The following is a 17,737-nucleotide window of genomic DNA, read 5'->3' as shown; positions in this document are numbered from 1 at the left end:
CAACAGGTCAGAAATTTCCTGAGTTTCTGAATAAATTGTACACCAAATAAATATGATCCCAACCTGAAAAAGCCTTTGACTATTTGAGCATTAAAGCAATCCTCAGAACCCCACACTTACATAAACAGGAAGGCCCTCAAGAATACACTCTCAAAGGGCCTCTTCAGATGTGGCCATGGAGAACAAGACATGAAGACCCTCCCAGGGGATGGACCGAGGGCCGTGGGCTAGGGATTCCATCCCAGAAAGCAGAATCAGAATCTAATTAAGGAACTTCCCCACCCACAGGACAGGCTGCCTTCATAATGCCTGCTTAATAGGATTCCATATGTTCCAGCAACCAGTAATTGCTGAGTGTCTTTCATTCTTCTCTTTTCTAAAAGATAGTTTTGGCTGGGCATGGTGGTTCACACCTAGAGTCCCAGCACTTTGGGAGGCCAAGGTGGGAGGATCACTTGAGCACAGGAATTCAAGACCAGCCTAGCAACATAGTGAGACCCTATCTCTACAAAAACAATAGAAAAAATTTAGCCAGCGTGGTGGTGCATGCCTGTAGTCCCAGCTACTAGGGAGGCTGAAGTGGGAGGATGGCTTGAGCCCGGGAGGTCAAGGCTGCAATGAGTCATGATTTTGACACTACACTGTAGCCTGGGCTGCAGAACAAGACCCTGTCTTAAAAATAAAAATAAAAGATAGTTTTTACAATAGTCCTCCTGTCCCTGCTCCACCACTGTGTATTGAGAGAAGAAGGGATGAACAGCCTTTTTATTCACAGGTTGCCACCGGAAGCCCCATCCAGACACCATGGAGAAGACTGAGCATCATATGCAGACCCTGAACTTTGCGCTGCTGCTGCTGCTGCTGCTGCTGCTGCACTGACCTCATGAGTTTTGGGGTTGCCTCTCTGGGTCTTGGGTTTGCCTCCCTGGGGAAAGTGTGAGTGTGTTCTGTGTAAGAGAGGAAGAACAGATCATTTGTGAACAGAAGGCAAGACTGTGGAGGACACAGTCTTAGTGGTTAGTCTAGTGGTTAGCTAGTCTCCAAAAACCACTTCCTTTTTCTCCCGGGCCCACTGCTACACTACGCTTCCCAGGCTTCTTTACAGCTGCCATGCCATGTGTCTCTGTTCTGACCAATGAAATGTGGGCACCAGGCCTGGTACATTTAGCCTCTGACTCACGACCTTCTGTGCCCGTTCTCTTCCAAAGGCTACACTGGAAATGACTAGGACAATCTTGGGAGTTGGTGTGAAGATGGTTGATCCAAAGATGGAGAAATCTGGGTCCCTAAAAACCTGAGTCCCTGAGGGTGGAGAAAGGCCACCCTCTAGAAGTGACTGCATTTGACTACTATCTGAGCAAAAAATAAATAAGCTTTAACCATATTAAACCCCTGAGATTTGGGAGTTTATCGCTAGGTTACCCTAATCTATATACAAGCAGAAGGAAAAGCATGGGCAAAGACAGGAAGATTGGAATTCATGACATAGCCTGAGAAGAGTGAGGACTTCTCTAGACATGAGGAACAGAGTGACAGAAGATGAGCTTGAAGGATTCCTTTGGGAAAATTGCCGCAGGTCTTGAATGCCATGCAAAGATTTGGACTTTATTCTACAGAAAATGGGGACCACTAAAAAAAAAAGGTTTTTTCCTTCAATTTAAAATTGCTATAGTAAATGCTGCCAGTAATCTGCCTCTTCTAAAGCAATTAAGAATCCAAATCTTTCACACACTATTGCCCCCCAAAATTGAAAATGTGAAAAATGTAATCGCCAGGCTGACAACAGCTTTTGCAGTCTGTTAAAGCTGCAACTTGTAGCAAATGGGTCCTGCCAAATTCATTGAGAAATCAGTAACTATCAGAGAAAACTCCCAACTTGTAATATTTGCATCTTCATGAAACTCTGTGTGTGTGTGTGTGTGTGTGAGAGAGAGAGAGAGAGATACATATATATATATATTTATTACCATTTATTACCTGTAAATATATATATATATGGTATTCATGCAACAAAACAAAATTTGAAATGGGGCTTCAATTAAGGTCACATTTACCCAACTCATTCTGTGTGACAGGTGTTCTGATAGGTGCATATGATAGAAAAATAAATGCTCAACTAGGACTTCAAATCACTCCCAGATTAATGCAAGAGGCAGGCACATAAACAGGTTAACCATAAGGGCACATGCTACTATAAAAATAGGACTCACTAGATCCATGGAGGTTAGGAGAGAATCCGAGGTAACTGAACTTTCTTAACCTGATCCTGAAGATCATTCTTGATCGGACCCAACCTACCTTTTCAGGCTGAAATTCCATTACTTTTCTTCACATGGTTTCTTGCTCTTAAACCTATCCTGCACTTTTGCATTTCCATGCTTTGCTCTCTGCCTCGAATTATCTCCCTGACCTATCGCTAATCCCTGTTTACAGTGCCACTAAGATTCCATTCAGGAAATCTTCCCTGGTTCCAGTGGGGTGTATCTTTTCCCTTCTTTAGAGTCTCCTCTTCTCTCTGTGTCTCTGAGGAAGTTACCACTTTCTGCTTTGCATCATATTTTCTGACTTGCTGGTCTTGTCTGAACTCTACGCTAAACCATAAGCTCTCTGAAGACCAGGAGTGTTTCTATTCCTGTCTTATACTTCTGGTATCAAGTATAGCAATTTGTAGGTACATGGTGGATGCTCAGTAAGTATTTTCTGAATGTCGGAATGTAAAACTCAAAAGCCACTGGAGACACTGAATCTACACACAACACTGCAACCCTCTCCTTGGCCAAGAGCTTCATTGTTGGGTGATATAGGATGTTTTCCAGGGGAAGGAAGAAGGGCAATTTTATGAGGGAATTAAGTGAGGGTCCACAAGGAAAGTAAAAATAGTGCTACACTCCATGTTCCAAATAGTGTGTAGTTGTATAACAAAAATTAAAACTATCCAATAAGCCAATATCTTAGCTTATTGATTAAAAGAGATAGAAATCTCCAAGTCTTATTTATTGCAAAAAAAAATCTTTTATAAAAGAATCTCTATTAACATCATGTCAGCATTCTCTTACAAAATCCAGCAAGGAGAAAATGGGCAGATGCCTCCCTTTCTAATATCAACACCATTAACAAACAGTATTAATATTTGGGCAGCTGAATGGGGAAGAAATATTGACTATCTGTAATGTTCTCACACTGGTGCTTTAAGAGTGCTGGAAGCTGCAACATAGACAAGTCAGCATTACTCAGTAGAGAAGGGCCAAAGCCAAAAGTAGAAAAGATCAATGTTTATAAAATATTGAAGTAAACCAAATTTGTTTACTAAGATCTGGAATATAATAAAGAAGGAGAAATACACTTGATGTTTAAATGAGTACAAATTTAGGGTACATAAAAATATGTACAAATTTTGTCTCATTTGAGTAAACTTTAGGTTTTAGTTAACTAAGACAAGAGCAAACAAGAATGAAAAGATAAATCCATAATGTCTCCATAAAAAATTATTGAAAGTAGACTTTTGGGGGAATGATCCTGAATTGGTTAGGTTCCAGGGCCTAGAGGCCACTGCAATTGTTACAAGAAGACCTGGAAATACATACTCACATCAAGCCTTGTCTATGGATTGTACAAATGATATGCCTAACTCATATGTGCTACCATTTGACATGAACACGTGGATACTTTACTGATGAGTAACAGAATGTCAGCAGGCTAGGGAAGCCAGGCAAAGCTAATCTCCCAGGGACACACTCCATGGTAGAAGCTGTCAGAGGGAGGGAGGGGCCTTACTTTCCAGGGCAGGCACATAATCAATGTCAGGGATCACGGTAGGAGCATGGGCTTTGAAAGGCCCTGAGTAGAAGAGAGAGGGAAAAGCCAGTAAGGCAGACTAAGTCTGTATAGGAAGCAATGGAACGTCTCGGGGCTTCAGGAAAATTTCCACAATCAAAATTCTGCATATGGCTAAATTTTTTGTGAAAAATGGTTAAAAGGCTGAGCTTCTGGATTTGACACAGGGCTCCTCCTAGACAACAACAACAAAAAAAAAAAGTAGGAATAAAGCAAAATATAAGGAATTAGAGTGGGAAACTCAAAGAAAAACAAATAGCACTTTGCGTGCTACCACGTTATAAGGCTCTGGAAATGGAGTTCAAGCCAAATTTCACCTGAGGTGAATGGGGACCTTGAGTAATACTTTAGTTTCTCTGATGTTGCTTTTGTTTTTGAGACAGGTTCTCCCTCTGTCAACAAGGCTGGAGTGCAGGGATGTAATCTCACCTCACTGTAGCCTCAACCTCCCAGGGTCAAGCAATCCTCCAGTCTCTGTCACACCTGGCTAATTTTTGTATTTTTTGTAGAGATGGGGTCTCACTATATTGCCTAGGCTGGTGTCAAACTCCTGGATCAAGGGATCCACCCACCTCAGCCTCCCAAAGTGCTGGGATTATAGGTGTGAGCTACCAGGCCCAGCTGTTGTCTAAGAGACAAGATCTCAGCCTCCTGAGTCACTGGGACTACAGACGCATGCCACCACACCTGGCTAATTATTTTTTTAATTTTTGTATAGATAGGGTCTTACTATGTTGCCCAGCCTGGTCTTAAACTCCTGGCTTCAAGCAGTCCTCCCACCTTAGCCCACCCAGTGGCTGGGATTCCAGGTATGAACCACAGCACTCAGCCTTAGTTTCTGAAATAAATTCACTTTAAAATGTTCCTGAAATCTTGGAAGCTTTTTTCCACTATTTTCTCAGTTGATGGAATAATTTTTAACAGTTTACATTTTAAAACATTTTCATATTATAAGCATTAAGAACTGGCCAGGCGCAGTGACTCACACCTGTAATCCCAGCACTTTGGGAAGCCAAGGCGGGTGGATCACCTGAGGTCAGGAGTTTGAGATCAGCCTGGTCAACATAGCAAAACCTCATCTCTATTAAAAATACAAAAAATTAGCTGGGTGTGGTGGCAGGTGCCTGTAACCCCAGCTACTTGGGAGGGTGAGACAGGAGAATTGCTTGAGGCTGGGAAGCAGAGGTTGCATTGAGCCAAGATCACGCCATTGCACTCCAGCCTGGGTGACAGAGCGAGAATCTGACTCAAAAAAAAAAAAAGGAATTAAGAACCATTATTTTTCAGAGTATTAGCATATTATGGTTGATGTCAAGAACACAAAATTGTTAACCTCATCAGAGGGAAGATTGAGCTGAGTCCACTGCAGGCCATGGTCTTTAAGGAGAGCATCCATCTACTACATCCCGACCCCACATGCTATTGGGTGAATAGCATGCTGACAACAAGGAAGGCCCAAAATGGGTGTAAACAGTCACAGCTTTCATCAAAATTAATGCTTTCCTTTCCTTGCTATACCTAATTTAATCCCCCAACAACCCTAGTATCTCAATAATTAAGATGAAGAAACTGAGGCACAAAACTGACTAATGTTACACAGGTAATAAATGGAAATGTTACAAACGTTTTACTTTTTTTTTATTAAAGTTTAAGTTCTAGGGTACATGTGAACAATGTACAGGTTTGATACATAGGTATACATGTGCCATGCTGGTTTGCTGCACCCATCAACTCATCATTTACATTAGGTATTTCTCCTAATGCTATCCCTCTCCCCTCCCTCCACTCCACAACAGGCCCCAGTGTGTGATGTTCCCCACCCTGTGTCCAGGTGTTCTCATTGCTCATTTCCCACCTGTGAGTGAGAACATGCAGTGTTTGGTTTTCTGTCCTTGTGATAGTTTGCTCAAAATGATCGTTTCCAGCTTCATCCATGTCTCTGCAAAGGACATGAACTCATACATTTTTATGGCTGCATAGTATTCCATGGTGTATATGTGCCATATTTTCTTAGTCCAGTCTATCATTGAGGGACATTTGGGTTGTTTCCAAGTATTTGCAATTGTGAACAGTGCTGCAATAAACATACATGCACATGCGTCTTTATGGTAGCATGATTTATAATCATTTGGGTATATACCCAGTAATGGGATTGCTGGGTCCAATGGTATTTCTAGTTCTAGATCCTTGAGGGATTGCCACACTGTCTTCCACAATAGTTGAATTAATTTACACTCCCACCAACAGCATAAAAGCATTCCTGTTTCTCCACATCCTCTCCAGCATCTGTTGTTTCCTGACTTTTTAATGATTGCCATTCTAACTGGTGTGAGATGGTATCTCACTGTGGTTTTGATTTGCATTTCTCTGATGGCCAGTGATGATGAGCATTTTTTCATGTTTCTGTTGGCTACAAGATGTCTTCTTTTGAGAAGTGTCTGTTCATATCCTTTGCCCACTTTTTGGTGGGGTTGTTTTTTTCTTGTAAATTTGTTTGAGTTCTTTATAGATTCTGGATATTAGCCCTTTGTCAGATGGGTAGATTGCAAAACTTTTCTCCCATTCTATAGGTTGCCTGTTCACTCTGATGGTAGTTTCTTTTGCTGTGCAGAAGCTCTTTAGTTTAATTAGATCCCATTTGTCAATTTTGGCTTTTGTTGCCATTGCTTTTGTTGTTTTAGTCATGAAGTCCTTGCCTGTGCCTATGTCCTGAATGGTATTGCCTAGGTTTTCTTCTAGGGTTTTTATGGTTTTAGGTCTAACATTTAAGTCTTTAATCCATCTTGAATTAATTTTTGTATAAGGTGTAAGGAAGGGGTCCAGTTTCAGTTTTCTGCATATAGCTAGCCAGTTTTCCCAGCACCATTTATCAAATAGGGAATCCTTTCCCCATTTCTTGTTTTTGTCAGGTTTGTCAAAGATTAGATGGTTGTAGATGTGTGGTGTTATTTCTGAGGGCTCTGTTCTGTTCCATCGGTCTATATACTGATTGGAATAGTTTCAGAAGGAATGGTACCAGCTCCTCTTTGTACCTCTGGTAGAATTCGGCTGTGAATACATCTGGTCCTGGACTGTGGTCTAAGAGACAGTTTGTTGTGATTTCTGTTTTTTTACATTTGCTGAGTAGTGCTTTACTTCCAATTATGTGGTTAATTTTAGAATGAGTGCAATGTGGTGCTAAGAAGAATGTATATTCTGTTGATTTGGGGTGGAGAGTTCTGTGGATGTCTATTAGGTCTGCTTGGTACAGAGCTGAGTTCAAGTCCTGGATATCCTTGTTAACCTTCTGTCTTGTTGATCCGTCTAATGTTGACAGTGGGGTGTTAAAGTCTCCCATTATTATTGTGTGGGAGTCTAAGTCTCTTTGGAGGTCTCTAAGGACTTTCTTTATGAATCTGGGTGCTCCTGCACTGGGTGCATATATGTTTAGGATAGTTAGCTCTTCTTGTTGAATTGATCCCTTTACCATTGTGTAATGGCCTTCTTTGTCTCTTCTGATCTTTGTTGGTTTAAAGTCTGTTTTTATCAGAGACTAGGATTGCAACCCCTGCTTTTTTTGTTTTCTATTTGCTTTGTAGATCTTCCTTCATCCCTTTATTTTGAGTCTATGTGTGTCTCTGCATGTGAGATGGGTCTCCTGAATATAGCACACTGATGGATCTTGACTCTCTATCCAATTTGCCAGTCTGTGTCTTTTAATTGGGGCATTTAGCCACTTACATTTAAGGTTAATATTGTTATGTGTGAATTTGATCCTGTCATTATAATGTTAGCTGGTTATTTTGCTCATTTGTTGATGCAGTTTCTTCCTAGCATTGATGGTCTTTACAGTTTGGCATGTTTTTGCAGTGGCTGGTACCAGTTATTCCTTTCCATGTTTAGTGCTTCCTTCAGGAACTCTTGGAAGGCAGGCCTGGTGGTGACAAAATCTCTCAGCATTTACTTGTCTGTAAAGGATTTTATTTCTCCTTCACTTATGAAATTTAATTTGGTTGGATATGAAATTCTGGGTTGAAAGTTCTTTTCTTTAAGAATGTTGAATATTGTCCCCCCACTCTCTTTTGGCTTGTAGAGTTTCTGCCAAGAGATCCACTGTTAGTCTGATGGGCTTCCCTTTGTGGGTAACTCGACTTTTCTCTCTGGCTTCCCTTAACATTTTTCCCTTCATTTCAACCTTGGTGAATTTGACAATTATGTGTCTTGGGGTTGCTCTTCTCAGGGAGTATCTTTGTGGTGTTCTCTGTATTTCCTGAATTTGAACGTTGGCCTGCCTTGCTAGGTTGTGGAAGTTCTCCTGGATAATATCCTGAAGAGTGTTTTCCAACTTGATTCCACTCTCCCTATCACTTTCAAACGTAGATTTGGTCTTTTCACATAGTCCCATATTTCTTGGAGGCTTTGTTCATTTATTTTTACTCTTTTTTCTCTAAACTTCTCTTCTCACTTTATTTCATTAATTTGATCTTCAATCACTGATACCCTTTTTTCCACTAGATCAAATTGGCTATTGAAGCTTGTGCATGCATCACAAAATTCTCATGCCATGGTTTTCAGCTCCCTCAGGTCATTTAAGGTCTTCTATACACTGTTTATTCTAGTTAGCCATTCGTCTAATCTTTTTTCAAGATTTCTGGCTTCCTTGCGATGAGTTCAAACATGCTCCTTTAGCTCGGAGAAGTTTATTACCAACCTTCTGAAGCCTACTTCTGTCAACTCATCAAAGTCATTCTCCATCCAGCTTTGTTCCATTGCTGGCGAGGAGCTGTGATCCTTTGGAGAAGAGGTGCTCTTATTTTTAGAATTTTCAGGTTTTCTGCTCTGGTTTCTCACCATCTTTGTGGTTTTATCTACCTTTGGTCTTTGATGTTGGTGACCTACACACGGAGTTTTGGTTAGATGACCTTTTTGCTGATGTTGATGCTATTCCTTTCTGTTAGTTTTCCATCTAACAGTCAGGTCCCTCAGCTGCAGGTCTGTTAGAGTTTGCTGTAGGTCCACTCCAGACCCTCTTTGCCTGTGTATCACCAGTGGAGGCTGCAGAACAGCAAATATTGCAGAACAGCAAATATTGCTGCCTGATCCTTCCTCTGGAAACTTTGTCCCAGAGGGGCACTTGCCTATATGAAGTGTCTGTCTACTGGGGGGTGTCTCCCAGTTAGGCTACATGGGGGTCAGGGACCCAATTGAGGAGGCAGTCTGACCGTTCTCAGAGCTCAAACACCATGTTGGGAGAACCACTGCCCTCTTCAGCTGTCAGGGAAGTTTAAGTCTGCAGAGTTGTCTGCTGCCTTTTGTTCAGCTAAGCCCTGCCCACAGAGATGGAGTCTAGAGACAGTAGGCCTTGTTGAGCTTGGTGGGCTCTGCCCAGCTCAAGCTTCCCAGCTGCTTTGTTTACCTACTTAAGCCTCAGCAATGGTGGATGCCCCTCCCCCAACCATGCTGCTGCCTCACATTTCAATCTCAGACTACTGCACTAGCAGTGAGCAAGGCTCCATGGGCACAGGACCCACCAAGCGAGGCATGGGAGAGAATCTCCTTGTCTCCTGGTTGCTAAGACCTTGGGAAAACACAGTATTTGGGTGGGAGTATCCTGGTTTATCCAGGTATAGTCTGTCATGGCTTCTCTTGGCTAGGAAAGGGAAATCCCCCAACCCCTTGCACTTCCCAGGTGAGGCAATGCCCCGTCCTGCTTCAGCTCACCCTCCGTGGGCTGAACCCACTGTCCAACCAGTCCCAATGAGATGAACCAGGTACCTCAGTTGGAAATGCAGAAATCACCCGTCTTCAGTGTTGATCACGCTGGGAACAGCAGACCAGAGCTATTCAGCCATCTTGGAATGGATCCCTGGTGAAACCCCATCTGTACTAAAAATACAAAAATTAGCTGGGTGTGGTGGCATGTGCCTGTAATCCCAGCTACTCGGGAGGCTGAGGCAGGATAATTGCTTGAACCCAGGAGTCAGAGGTAGCAGTGAGCCAAGATCACCATACATAACATTTTAAAATAAACTTTTCTCTCAACTCTTTTTCTTATAATTTTACTTGTCTAGAATTTAATAGTAGTACTTTATAGTCCCAAATTCTTAAGAACCTACAATTCCCTTTATAGCAATTAGGGAGGTCATTTACATTTGTATGTCTTATTTTCAAAGTTAGGAATTGAAAGTCTACATTTAAATTAGACTTTAAATGTTGACTTTCAATTACTGTGTCCTCAAGGAATGTTCTAACTTACTAAGACATAAATCTGACATTAATTCTTTCAGAGTTAATCTTTCTGATAAAATATCTTACTTAAGTTTATTGTTTTTCACATTTACTATATTGACAAAGACAAGGGAAAAATGCCTGAGTGAGGGAAATGAGTACTGAGGAGGCAGAAAGGACAACTTAAATCAGGTGGTGATGATTATTGACAAAATTACAAGCAGCAGCAAATAAAATGGCTGGTGAAAAAAAGAAATCAAACTTCAGGGTTGTAAAAGTGATGTCTAAAACAAACGACCATATCCTACATTCAGACCTAACAGTCAGAGTTAAGTTTACGTCTGAGTTAGGCTTCCCCCGAGAGCAGGGATCACACATTTATGATCCCAGCATGAGGTATAATGCAAACCTACATAATAAGTGCTCATTAAATTGTTTTTAAGCTGAAAAAAAAATGGATACTTTTAGAAAGATATTTTGGCAGAAGGGAATAGAAGGTAAAAGAAAGGCATGTGATGTCCAGGCATGTCATGTGGCTTGGTTACAGGCTTAGTAGGCACAGAAGCTGAGACTCCAAGATTTTATCTTTGGATTATCAATTGGCAAGTTCTCAAAGCCTAATGTTTCTTTAGTTTAAGAAATACTTAAATTCTTCCCTATGGCAATAGAATATATCAAAAATTGGATGTTTAAGAACCCCTACTACATACATCTCCCATTCACCTGGCTTTTTTTTTCCCTAAAAAGCTGTGTAACCTTTCTAGGTTAATTAGGGGAAAATAATATTCATTTCAAATCGTCCTTTTCTGATATTTCTTTCTACCACCTTCAAATATTTGGGCTTTGTCTTCAGCTTGAAAATATTTTTTAAAACACACATATTAGGATTTCTGTTCCTTTCAGCTCTGATTAGAAATGCAAGGTCAGCTTTACTTTACTTTATGTATAGCATTATGGGAATTCCGATGCTATCAGATGTCGGACACTCTTCAAAGCCACAAGACTTCCCACATAGATATATTTATGGCAATACAAAAATCTTTCCATTTCATATAGTACATTTCCTGGGAAGAAACCCAAAAATTTCACAATCAATACATGTACCGCATCAACTAAATAAAGTCTTCATCTCAAAGCTTTCAGAACAAGAGCACAATTGCTAACCCAGGACACAGGGTCCAGAACTTTGCATCTGGAAAAAAATGCCTTGAGATTCTTCAAATCCCACTACTCTTTTTGAAAGAATCATCAAAGTCAAATTGCGTGGACACAAAGTCAACTCACTAGGAGCAGATATAAAAAGGGACACTTCATTAGCACTGAAGTGTGGTCAGAGATGAATGAAAACTGTTAACCCGAGCCTTAGGTGTCACCCAGTAATGTTTCTAACCACTCTTACTGATGAAGTTATAAAATCACAGAAATTTAGAAATGGACAGGTATTAACATATCAGCTAGATTCTAGAGCAAAACACTGCACCAGGTGCCTGACTATCCATGTTTTGTCAATTTTTTATGTTTAATGAAATGTATTTGGAGATAAGCAAAGAAAGTTTGAATTTAGCATTTGTTAAGTTGCTGGTAATTTTACATCCAACTTCAATTCAAAAATTACTTGCCAAAAACCAAGGAGGTACAGTATGATATTTAGGAAAATAGTTATTTGGGAAATTCTGATATATGTTTTTTAAATTTTTGAACATCTGTTTTGAAACTGATTTTAGATAACACTGAAAAAGACAAGATTAAACATCAGAAAAAACTGAAAAATATCACATGAATATTACTTCTCTGCCAAAGCGTGAAAATCATGGTCACAGGCACGTGTCCTCCTGATTCTAGTGGGATCTCTATCCCACTGGCCTGGTCAGCTGCTTGAGTCTTAAAGTTCAACTAAAGCAGACAAGAGGCAGGTATTTTATTCTGACATTTCTCTATGGCTTTACAACAGCTAGATTTCACAATGTGACATATTTTCCCCCGAAGTCTAAGACTTTTTAAATAATGAGGTCATAGATGCTAAATATTTTCCCAAACTTGTTGCCACTAGTCAGTCACTTAGTTCAATTATCGAGTCCTGTCATCTAACACAGGACAGAAATGGCCCTGATGAGACTTTCTAGAGAGTAATGTGCAGTCTACCTGGGAGAACTGGCTTTAAAAATTATGTCTTCCTTTAGCTCTGAAAATATACCATGTCTCTGAGATAAAGCAAAGCCTGAAACAAAACACAACTGTCATCCATGTAACCTTGATTTTCTGGGGTAGTCCAATTTTGTGTATTTAAATGCAGTATTGTGTCTAATAATAGAAGTGTGATTAAATAAATTATAAAACATCAGACAATGGGCAACCACACAGCCATGTAAAAGATGTTGTGGAAGAATATGAAATTGAAACTGTCTGTAATATGTGGTAGATTAGAAGACAAGATAAGAAACTCTATTAGAGTACAATCCTGATTTTGTAGGGAAAAAAAGGCAAGGAGAAGACAAAGATAAACCAAAATAATAATTAATAATTATAATTATATTTAGGTGATGAAATTATGTAATTTTTACTTTTACTTTGAACTTTTCCATATTTTTAGCTTTCCTATAAGAACATTATTTTATTACACTTAAAATAATTGTATAAAGAAAATAGTTACTATCATCCAGTCAGCAAAAGATATCCTGAAAAAGTAAAAGTTCAGTATTTTCTACAATCTTCAGTATATACATCTTTTTCATGGCCTTTGAATTTGCTCTTGCCTCCTTTTTCTAGTTAAGTCTGTATTATTGTGAATTGCTGCATAACAATTTACCCCCAAAACTTAGCAGCTTAAAACAACACACATTTTCTATCTGAGTTTCTATGGGAAATGAGTCTAGGCATGGCTTATCAGGGTCTTATGTGTTGTAGTCTCTGTCAAGGTGTTGATGTGGGGTCTGCAGTCTCATCTGAAGCTCTGGCTGAGGAAGGAGCAACCTCCCAAGCTCAGGCAGTCATTGTCCATAGCAGTCAGTTCTTCACAGGCTGTTGGGCAAAGGACCTCACTTCCTGGCTACCTGGTGGCCGGAGGTCGCCCTCATTTCCTTAACAATGCACCTCTTCCACATGGCAGCTTGCTTCATCAAAGCATGCAAGCTGAAAAGACAACAGGGAGGATCTGCTAGCAAGACAGAAGGCATTATATTTTATAACCTAATCACAGAAGCAACATTCCACCACCTTCACCATATTCTTTTGGCTAGACACAAGTCGTTAAGTCCAGCTTGCAATCAAGGATAGAAGATTACACAAGGGCATGAATACCAGAAGATAGGAACTATTTTTGAAGTCTGCCTACCACATCATGCTTTTCAATTAGCCCTTTTTTCCATTTCTCTGATACACCTTAGAATCAGTCCTCCTCTTTTATAGCCTGCAATTTCCCTTCCTTCACAGTCTATAAATTTATAAAAATAATACAATAAAAATCAAGTGTTCTGCTTTACACTTCAAAGTTTGGGAAAAAATGAATCATTCAAGAATTATCTTTTTATGATGATAAATTGATGGATTTGGGGGGTTGTATATGTCTGAGGAATCTTATATCCCTTTAGTGGGAAAAGGAAAAACTTTGATGTCATTTGTAATACCAACAAGTTATTTTTACAAACCTAAATTTTCAGTGTACCTAAATCATGATACAGAGGCAGATACAAAGGCAGAGTAAAAGGCTCCACCCATTATGCCTCCCACCACCCACAAGGACACCAAGTTAACAACTGTCTACACAGAGAAAACACCTATTGGCTGAGTGTAGTGGTTCACGCCTGTAATCCCAGCACTTTGGGAGGCTGAGGCAGGTGGATCACTTGAGGTCAGGAGTTCAAGCTGAGTCTGGCCAACATGGTGAAACCCTGTCTCTACTAAAAATACAAAAAATAGCCAGATGTGGTGTCAGGTGCCTATAATCCCAGCTACTTGGGAGGCTGAGGCAGGAGAATTGCTTGAACCCAGGGACAGAGGTTGCAGTGAGATGAGATCACACCACTTCACTCCAACCTGGGCAACAGAATGAGACTCTGTCTCAAAAAAAAGGAAAGAAAGAAGGAAGGAAGGAAGGAAGGAAGGAAGACGCGGCAGCACGCGGCGGCTTGCGGCGGCAGGAAAAGGAAAAAGGAAACACGCTTGCATTGCGGCGTGGCGGCAGCGGCGGCGCGCGGCGGCAGCGGCGGCGGCAGCGGCGGCGCTTCTCAATCACTCGTCAGCTCAGTTCATCGCTTGCGCTCCAGATCCAGTCAAACCAGAGTCGCTCGTCATCAAAACATCGGGCCTTGGGTGAGCCTCTCAGTCTTGCTGGCTTCAGGTACCAGCATGCAGTGGGTAGAGCACCAAGAAGGCTCTTGAGGTCTCTGATTCAACACTTGACTCTTGGATGGAATTTCTAGACACACCCTGCACCAGGCAGGGCCCTGCCCTCAAGGGGTGACTCTAAGGGTAGGCAGGATTCAGGACAAGCTGACTTAAGAGACCTTAGGCTTTAAGGAACAGTGGTGATAGTCTGACGAGTACTCCTCATGGTCAGGGGTAGTGGTGGCTATGGAGTGAGAGCTCCGCGCTGGAAAAGGGGAGGGAAGAGTGGCAAGGACTGTCGTTTGACTGCCAGCTCAGCCACAATACAATAGACACCAGGTAAAGTTCTAAGGTTTTAACTCTAGTCACTGACTCCTGTATGGCACTTCTGGACCCACCCAGGGTTTAGGGGGACCTCATCATGCAGAAGAGGACACTTGACCAGGCTGACTGCCACCTGCTGATTGTAGAGCCCCCAGACTTGACAGAAGCATAGACAGTGGCCACGGGAAATGGTTACCTTGAGCCTTGGACAAGACCCAGTGCTATGCTGGCCTTCAAGGTCTGATAGCACAGTCAAAGCAGTGGTGGCCACAGAGGTGCTGTGTCACTTTCATCCCCAGCTTTAGAAAGACTCTGTATGTTTTGGGAGAAAGGTGGGAGAAAAAAGTCTTTGCCTGACAACACAGAGAGAATTCTCCCGGATCTTGTAAAGAGCATCAAGGCGGGCCTCTACCGTCTGCAGGAACCATAGCATTACTGGGCTTGGGGTAGCCCCTAAAGGAGAAACAGCTTAGATCACAACACTCAAGGTTCTTTCAAATATGTGGAAATCCTTCCCAAGAAGGATAATACAAATAAGCCCAGACAATGAAGACTATAAATCATGATACAGTCATCAGATGGGGTAATATTAAATCATTAAAATCATGCTGTAGAAAGAATATTTATTATATTAGAAATGCCTTCTATATGGTTAAATGAAAAAATCAGGATCTAAAAATGAAAGTATGTATAATGTGATCCCAATATGTTAAATATATAAGCAAACAGATAGGAATAATACCAGAATTATGCACACCAAAATATTAATTTTATCTTTGGGTATTAAAATCTCCAAAGTGATTTTTCTTCCGGCTTCACAATACTTTCAGAATTTGAATACTGTATTAATTAATACATTAAATTTTCTCTCCTTTCAACAAAGCAATATCTAAATGTATGTATTACTGATATTTAATTAATATATGTGATAGCGTTATTTCACAAATTAAGTAATAGAATTTTAAGTAATCCTTAAAATACTACATTATTTTGAAATTCAGGTGATATAAGTGGATTTTTGAAGATGTAAACATTGGAGAATGGTACAATGATCTTACAGTAAGAATATTATCTGTTAAGGCTAGGAGAACAAAGGGAGAAGGAATGCCTAGAATCCTTATTAAATCTCTTTGGGACATGAAAGATAAGTGGAGTACCAATTAATAAAGTTTTAAAAACAAATTCATTTTTTCATGTACTATTGAGTATCTGTTGTATGCAGAGAGACCTCTATAGTTCTAAATTCAATGTTATTTGGAATTAATGTAAAATACAAGTTAGCATGTAAGAATGCTTCCTATTTTAAAGTCAACCATGTTTTTCTGATTAATTTATTGAATTTCTGTTTATATACCTTAAACTTTTGTTATAAGTTGCCTTGTTGAATGTTCAGTAAACCAGCTTCTTCCATTTTTGATCCATTACAGGAAACCAGACAAAAAATTAAACAGAAAGCTCATCACTAAAACATCACCTAGGGAATATTCCAGTTAGGAATATTCTGCCTGCTACTATTCAAATTAGGTGTCCTTCACAACTTGAGCAGATAGAACTCACCCATTTTAAAAAATGTCTTAAGGGACTAAATCGAAAATGAAGAAAAGAAATAAAAGTGAAACCTCCAAAAAGCTTACTAAGGACAAAAGTTAGCCATGAAATTGTCTAGCAAAATCTTTTTCATAAACAATTCAATTTTATATTCTTGCCTCCATTTTGATATGGCCAGAGTCTTCTTGTTAAATAATATTCCTTTTCTAATTACAGAAATAATGCACAATCATTATAGAATTTCAAAATAGACAAAGGCACAAGGAGGAAAACACAAAGTCACTCACAATTGTACTACGGGTTTTACTATTTATTGGCAATATTGAGTTGGTGCAAAATGTGTGACCACGGTTACTTTTGCGCAAGCTAATATTTTTTTTTTTACTAACAAAAAGGATCCTGTTGAATATAAGGATATTTTGTTATCCGTTTTCACTAAACATAATACATTTTCTCATGACATTAAACGTCTTGCAAACATAGTATTTTAGTGATATTCTAATCCAGTGATCATCTTTGACCCAAATTTCTGCTCAAGTATTCTAAACCCCTTTTTATCAAGTTTTGTGTCAGCATCACACTACATTTGTAAATTAATTGATAAAATTTCAGCATGACATATCTGTGCTCTGCAACAGCTTCTATAAAACAAGATTATCTTTTTCCAAAACTTAAAAATTGCCATTTTTCTAACTATTTGCACACAGCATCATTAGGAAGGTTGGGGGGAAATTCCCACAGGGTCATTGAACAATTCAGGTTTTCTACTCACAGTGAATCAATTTGAGGATTTTTTTTGAAAATTATAGCTTTTTGTCTGTCGTTTATTGGTCAAAATTTCTTCTCAAGTAAGGTGAATTGTTGCCGAATATTCTAGTTTTCAATGTATTTCAAGATTATTTAAGTGAGAAAGTGGAGAAGACAAATCAGGCACTTCTAGGTAGCTGCCGTCATGTTCAGAAATTTCTCCACCAGCTTTTGAAAACTCAGTGTCTGCCCAGAGAGTATCAAAAGCAGTAATAAATAAACGTATTGAATATTTACTATGTTCCAGATACTGTGCTAAGAGCTTTAGGTACATTACCTAATGTAACCTTTACAACAACCTCATAACAAGCAGGTGGCATTAGTCTCATTTAAGAGTTGAGGAAATGGAATATTGGAGGAGTTAAGTAATTTATTCAACCTATTCCCTTACCTGTAATGCAATGTTGTCTCCCATTATGAGCCATTTCTCTCTCTGCCATTCTTCACTGTATTATTTAATTGGATGTGTTTACAAATGTTTCTCTCACCTGTAACAGATGGTGAAAGAGTCTGACTTGAAAAAGAAGAAAAAGGAATCTATAAGATCTACAGGATGTTACAGATCCTACAGAAAGAGGAATCTATAAGATACAAAAACCAGGCCAGGAACAGTGGCTCACACCTGTAATCCCAGCATTTTGGGAGGCCAAGGTGGGTGGATCACCTGAGGTCATGAGTTCAAGACCAGCCTAGC

At 39.9% G+C, this 17,737-nt stretch overlaps 1 long non-coding RNA gene across 1 annotated transcript in view; it reads right to left on the bottom strand.

Moving 5' to 3' along the window:
- Nucleotides 1-17,737, bottom strand: part of LOC110744110 — a 32,036-nt gene extending 14,299 nt beyond the window's left edge. Inside the window, exons 1-2 of the long non-coding RNA XR_002524286.2 lie at nt 17,435-17,737; nt 9,589-9,699 (exon numbers count right to left, since the gene is read on the bottom strand). This is a non-coding gene — a long non-coding RNA (uncharacterized LOC110744110). The remainder of the gene's footprint in view (nt 1-9,588; nt 9,700-17,434) is intronic.

The sequence above is a fragment of the Papio anubis genome, chromosome 1 (assembly GCF_008728515.1).
Source record: "Papio anubis isolate 15944 chromosome 1, Panubis1.0, whole genome shotgun sequence".
Taxonomy (NCBI): Eukaryota; Metazoa; Chordata; class Mammalia; order Primates; family Cercopithecidae; genus Papio; species Papio anubis.
This window is presented reverse-complemented; position numbering and strand designations above follow the sequence as displayed.